Below are 6,538 nucleotides of genomic sequence, written 5' to 3' on the forward strand. Positions count from 1 at the left end.
TCTCAACCCCATTCTCCCGCCTTCTCCCCATAACTCACCTGAAGTTAACAAACTGTTTTGCTAAGGGGATGTCACAATCAAATCCATTGACTACCCACTGTACTTTTTGTCAGGGTGGGGTCACTGCGCCCCCCACCCTCACTTTACATCCCAGTCCCAGGAGTTTGGAGACTGGGATCCGGATGAGTAATGGCGGCCGAAGCTCCCACAATCCCCCGCGCTGGTGAAACCACTCTATCCGCCGTGTGGGTGGGCGGCCCAGGACTGCGCATGTCCAGGGGAGGGGGATCTGCCCATGTGCGGGGGCATTTTTAAGGCACAACTAGATAGATTCTTGATTAATAAGGGGGTGAAACGCTATTGGGGGTGGGCAGTAATATGAGGTTGAGGTTACATTCAGACCAGTCATGATCTTATTGAATATGGAGCAATCTTGAGGGGGCAAGTGGCCAACTCCTGCTCCTAATTCATGTGTTCGTATGTTTGTGCATTTGTATGTATGGATCTGTAGATCAGCATGAATCAGCACCTTCAGGAGAACTGGGAGGGTGAATGTTAGGCCCAGTAGAGTGAGAATGGAGGAAGAGTGTCTGGGATGACTGTTGGGGTAAAAAAGGAAAGAATGATCCAAAGAAACTAGAATTGTCTGTTCTGAATTTCTATGTTGTAATGACAGTGATGACTTTTGTAAACTCCTTTTACAGGATATTAGAAAGGGAGGATTTGCAACAGAAATCTTAAACCAATCACCATGTCAAGATCTGACAGAGTCGCTTGATTTATTAGGACCTGAACATCATCAGCCTTTGAATGTGGAAGGAGAAGTGTTTGTCTGTTCTGTCTGCTTAAAAGGCTTTAACATCACTGGGATTGGAAAAGCACCGAGACACACATACCTGAGTGAGAGTGTTCTTGTGCTCTGCCTGTGGAAAGAGCTTTAACCAGTAACACTGACTGAAAAAACCATCACACCATTCACAGCGGGGAGAGACTGTCTGTGGACGAGGCTGCAACTGATCATTGAACCTGGAGAGACATAAGGACACCCGCACCATGGAGAAACTGTGAAAATGTGGGGACAGTGGGAAGGGATTCATACCCCATCTGCACTGGAAACTCATTGACGCAGTCACACAGGGAGAGGCTGTTCACCTGCTCTGAGTATAGGAAGAGATTCAGCGATTCATCCAATCTGCTGATGCACTAGCGAGTTCACACTGGAGAAAGGCTGTTCAACTGCAGTGAATGTGGGAAGGGATTCAACCGTTCGTCTACTCTGCTGAGACACCAGAGAATTCACATTGGGGAGAGGCCATTCACCTGCTCTGATTGTGGGCAGGAATTCAGTCAGTCATCCCATCTTCTGACACACCAGCGAGTTCACACTGGGGAGAGACCGTTCACCTGCTCTGAGTGTGGGAAGGGATTCACTGATTCATCCTACCTGCTGTTACATCAACGAGTTCACTGGGAAAAGACCATTCACCTGCTCCGTGTGTGGGAAGGGATTCAGTCAATCATCGCAACTGTTGACACACCGACGGTTTCACACCAGGGAGAGGCCCTTCACCTGCTCCAAATGTGGGAAGGGATTCACTGATTCATTCACACTGCAGAAGCACTGACAAGTTCACACTGGGGAGAGGCCCTTCATCTGCTTTGAGTGTGGAAAGCGATTCAGTGATCTATCCCACCTTCTGACACACCAGCGATTTCATACCGGGGAGAGGCCGTTCACCTGCTCCGAGTGTGGGAAGGGCTTCACTCAGGTATCCAACCTGCTGAGGCACCAGTGGGTTCACAAGTGATGACAGGAATTTGATTCTGCTGTTCTTGCTGCTGTTCGTCACATCCATGATCGAACTGTAGTAGAAAGGGTTAGCAGATGGGATATGCTAATGGATGACGTAGTTAATGAAGTACCACTGACATCAGTCAGCCACATGTTAGACTCTCTCTCTGAGAGAGCGAGAGAGAGAGGTTGGAATCGTGCCTCGGAACAACGTGCCTTCTCTGTAAACAAAAACAGAATTACCTGGAAAAACTCAGCAGGTCTGGCAGCATCGGCGGAGAAGAAAAGAGTTGACGTTTCGAGTCCTCATGACCCTTCGACAGAACTTGCGTTCGAGTCCAAGAAAGAGTTGAAATATAAGCTGGTTTAAGGTGTGTGTGTGGGGGGGCGGAGAGATAGAGAGACAAAGAGGTGGAGCGGGGGGGCGGGGGTGTGGTTGTAGGGACAAACAAGCAGTGATAGAAGCAGCTCATCAAAAGATGTCAACGACAATAGTACAATAGAACACATAGGTGTTAAAATTAAAGTTGGTGATATTATCTAAACGAATGTGCTAATTAAGAATGGATGGTAGGGCACTCAAGGTATAGCTCTAGTGGGTTTTTTTTTTATTTATATAATGGAAATAGGTGGGAAAAGGAAAATCTTTATAATTTATTGGGAAAAAAAAAAGGGAAGGGGGAAACAGAAAGGGGGTGGGGATGGGGGAGGGAGCTTACGACCTAAAGTTGTTGAATTCAATATTCAGTCCGGAAGGCTGTAAAGTCCCTAGTCGGAAGATGAGGTGTTGTTCCTCCAGTTTGCGTTGGGCTTCACTGGAACAATGCAGCAAGCCAAGGACAGACATGTGGGCAAGAGAGCAGGGTGGAGTGTTGAAATGGCAAGCGACAGGGAGGTTTGGGTCATTCTTGCGGACAGACCACAGGTGTTCTGCAAAGCGGTCGCCCAGTTTACGTTTGGTCTCTCCAATGTAGAGGAGACCACATTGGGAGCAACGAATGCAGTAGACTAAGTTGGGGGAAATGCAAGTGAAATGCTGCTTCACTTGAAAGGAGTGTTTGGATCCTTGGACGGTGAGGAGAGAGGAAGTGAAGGGGCAGGTGTTGCATCTTTTGCGTGGGCATGGGGTGGTGCCATAGGAGGGGGTTGAGGAGTAGGGGGTGATGGAGGAGTGGACCAGGGTGTCCCGGAGGGAGCGATCCCTACGGAATGCCGATAAGGGGGGTGAAGGGAAGATGTGTTTGGTGGTGGCATCATGCTGGAGTTGGCGGAAATGGCGGAGGATGATCCTTTGAATGCGGAGGCTGGTGGGGTGATAAGTGAGGACAAGGGGGACCCTATCATGTTTCTGGGAGGGAGGAGAAGGCGTGAGGGCGGATGCGCGGGAGATGGGCCGGACACGGTTGAGGGCCCTGTCAACGACCGTGGGTGGAAAACCTCGGTTAAGGAAGAAGGAGGACATGTCAGAGGAACTGTTTTTGAATGTAGCATCATCGGAACAGATGCGACGGAGGCGAAGGAACTGAGAGAATGGGATGGAGTCCTTACAGGAAGCGGGGTGTGAAGAGCTGTAGTCGAGATAGCTGTGGGAGTCGGTGGGTTTGTAATGGATATTGGTGGACAGTCTATCACCAGAGATTGAGACAGAGAGGTCAAGGAAGGGAAGGGAAGTGTCAGAGATGGACCACGTGAAAATGATGGAGGGGTGGAGATTGGAAGCAAAATTAATAAATTTTTCCAAGTCCTGACGAGAGCATGAAGCGGCACCGAAGTAATCATCGATGTACCGGAGAAAGAGTTGTGGAAGGGGGCCGGAGTAGGACTGCAACAAGGAATGTTCCACATACCCCATAAAGAGACAGGCATAGCTGGGGCCCATGCAGGTACCCATAGCCACACCTTTTATTTGGAGGAAGTGAGAGGAGTTGAAGGAGAAGTTGTTCAGTGTGAGAACAAGTTCAGCCAGACGGAGGAGAGTAGTGGTGGATGGGGATTGTTCGGGCCTCTGTTCGAGGAAGAAGCTAAGGGCCCTCAGACCATCCTGGTGGGGGATGGAGGTGTAGAGGGATTGGACGTCCATGGTGAAGAGGAAGTGGTTGGGGCCAGGGAACTGGAAATCGTTGATGTGACGTAAGGTGTCAGAGGAATCACGGATGTAGGTGGGAAGGGACTGGACAAGGGGAGAGAGAAGGGAGTCAAGATAACGAGAAATGAGTTCTGTGGGGCAGGAACAAGCTGAGACGATCGGTCTACCGGGGCAGTTCTGTTTGTGGATTTTGGGTAGGAGATAGAAGCGGGCCGTCCGAGGTTGGGAGACTATCAGGTTGGAAGCTGTGGGAGGGAGATCCCCAGAGGAGATGAGGTCAGTGACAGTCCTGGAAACAATGGCTTGATGTTCAGTGGTGGGGTCATGGTCCAGGGAGAGGTAGGAGGAAGTGTCTGCGAGTTGACGCTCAGCCTCCGCGAGGTAGAGGTCAGTGCGCCAGACAACAACAGCACCACCCTTGTCAGCGGGTTTGATGACAATGTCAGGGTTGGACCTGAGAGAATGGAGTGCAGTAAGTTCAGAGAGAGACAGGTTAGAATGGGTGAGAGGAGCAGAGAAATTGAGACGACTAATGTCGCGCCGACAGTTCTCAATGAAAAGATCAAGAGAAGGTAAGAATCCAGAGGGAGGGGTCCAGGTGGAGGGAGAATATTGGAGATGGGTAAAAGGATCCGTTGAACTGGGAGAGGACTCCTGCCCAAAGAAGTGAGCCCGGAGACGAAGACGGCGGAAGAAGAGTTCAGCATCATGCCGAGCCCGAAATTCATTGAGGTGAGGGCGTAAGGGTATGAAACTAATTCCTTTGCTGAGCACTGAACGTTCAGCATCGGAGAGGGGAAGGTCCATTCTCTCAGGTCCAACCCTGACATTGTCATCAAACCCGCTGACAAGGGTGGTGCTGTTGTTGTCTGGCGCACTGACCTCTACCTCGCGGAGGCTGAGCGTCAACTCGCAGACACTTCCTCCTACCTCTCCCTGGACCATGACCCCACCACTGAACATCAAGCCATTGTTTCCAGGACTGTCACTGACCTCATCTCCTCTGGGGATCTCCCTCCCACAGCTTCCAACCTGATAGTCTCCCAACCTCGGACGGCCCGCTTCTATCTCCTACCCAAAATCCACAAACAGAACTGCCCCGGTAGACCGATCGTCTCAGCTTGTTCCTGCCCCACAGAACTCATTTCTCGTTATCTTGACTCCCTTCTCTCTCCCCTTGTCCAGTCCCTTCCCACCTACATCCGTGATTCCTCTGACACCTTACGTCACATCAACGATTTCCAGTTCCCTGGCCCCAACCACTTCCTCTTCACCATGGACGTCCAATCCCTCTACACCTCCATCCCCCACCAGGATGGTCTGAGGGCCCTTAGCTTCTTCCTCGAACAGAGGCCCGAACAATCCCCATCCACCACTACTCTCCTCCGTCTGGCTGAACTTGTTCTCACACTGAACAACTTCTCCTTCAACTCCTCTCACTTCCTCCAAATAAAAGGTGTGGCTATGGGTACCTGCATGGGCCCCAGCTATGCCTGTCTCTTTATGGGGTATGTGGAACATTCCTTGTTGCAGTCCTACTCCGGCCCCCTTCCACAACTCTTTCTCCGGTACATCGATGATTACTTCGGTGCCGCTTCATGCTCTCGTCAGGACTTGGAAAAATTTATTAATTTTGCTTCCAATCTCCACCCCTCCATCATTTTCACGTGGTCCATCTCTGACACTTCCCTTCCCTTCCTTGACCTCTCTGTCTCAATCTCTGGTGATAGACTGTCCACCAATATCCATTACAAACCCACCGACTCCCACAGCTATCTCGACTACAGCTCCTCACACCCCGCTTCCTGTAAGGACTCCATCCCATTCTCTCAGTTCCTTCGCCTCCGTCGCATCTGTTCCGATGATGCTACATTCAAAAACAGTTCCTCTGACATGTCCTCCTTCTTCCTTAACCGAGGTTTTCCACCCACGGTCGTTGACAGGGCCCTCAACCGTGTCCGGCCCATCTCCCGCGCATCCGCCCTCACGCCTTCTCCTCCCTCCCAGAAACATGATAGGGTCCCCCTTGTCCTCACTTATCACCCCACCAGCCTCCGCATTCAAAGGATCATCCTCCGCCATTTCCGCCAACTCCAGCATGATGCCACCACCAAACACATCTTCCCTTCACCCCCCTTATCGGCATTCCGTAGGGATCGCTCCCTCCGGGACACCCTGGTCCACTCCTCCATCACCCCCTACTCCTCAACCCCCTCCTATGGCACCACCCCATGCCCACGCAAAAGATGCAACACCTGCCCCTTCACTTCCTCTCTCCTCACCGTCCAAGGATCCAAACACTCCTTTCAAGTGAAGCAGCATTTCACTTGCATTTCCCCCAACTTAGTCTACTGCATTCGTTGCTCCCAATGTGGTCTCCTCTACATTGGAGAGACCAAACGTAAACTGGGCGACCGCTTTGCAGAACACCTGCGGTCTGTCCGCAAGAATGACCCAAACCTCCCTGTCGCTTGCCATTTCAACACTCCACCCTGCTCTCTTGCCCACATGTCTGTCCTTGGCTTGCTGCATTGTTCCAGTGAAGCCCAACGCAAACTGGAGGAACAACACCTCATCTTCCGACTAGGGACTTTACAGCCTTCCGGACTGAATATTGAATTCAACAACTTTAGGTCGTAAGCTCCCTCCCCCATCCCCAC

The sequence above is a fragment of the Carcharodon carcharias genome, assembly GCF_017639515.1.
Source record: "Carcharodon carcharias isolate sCarCar2 chromosome 27 unlocalized genomic scaffold, sCarCar2.pri SUPER_27_unloc_1, whole genome shotgun sequence".
Classification (NCBI taxonomy): Eukaryota; Metazoa; Chordata; class Chondrichthyes; order Lamniformes; family Lamnidae; genus Carcharodon; species Carcharodon carcharias.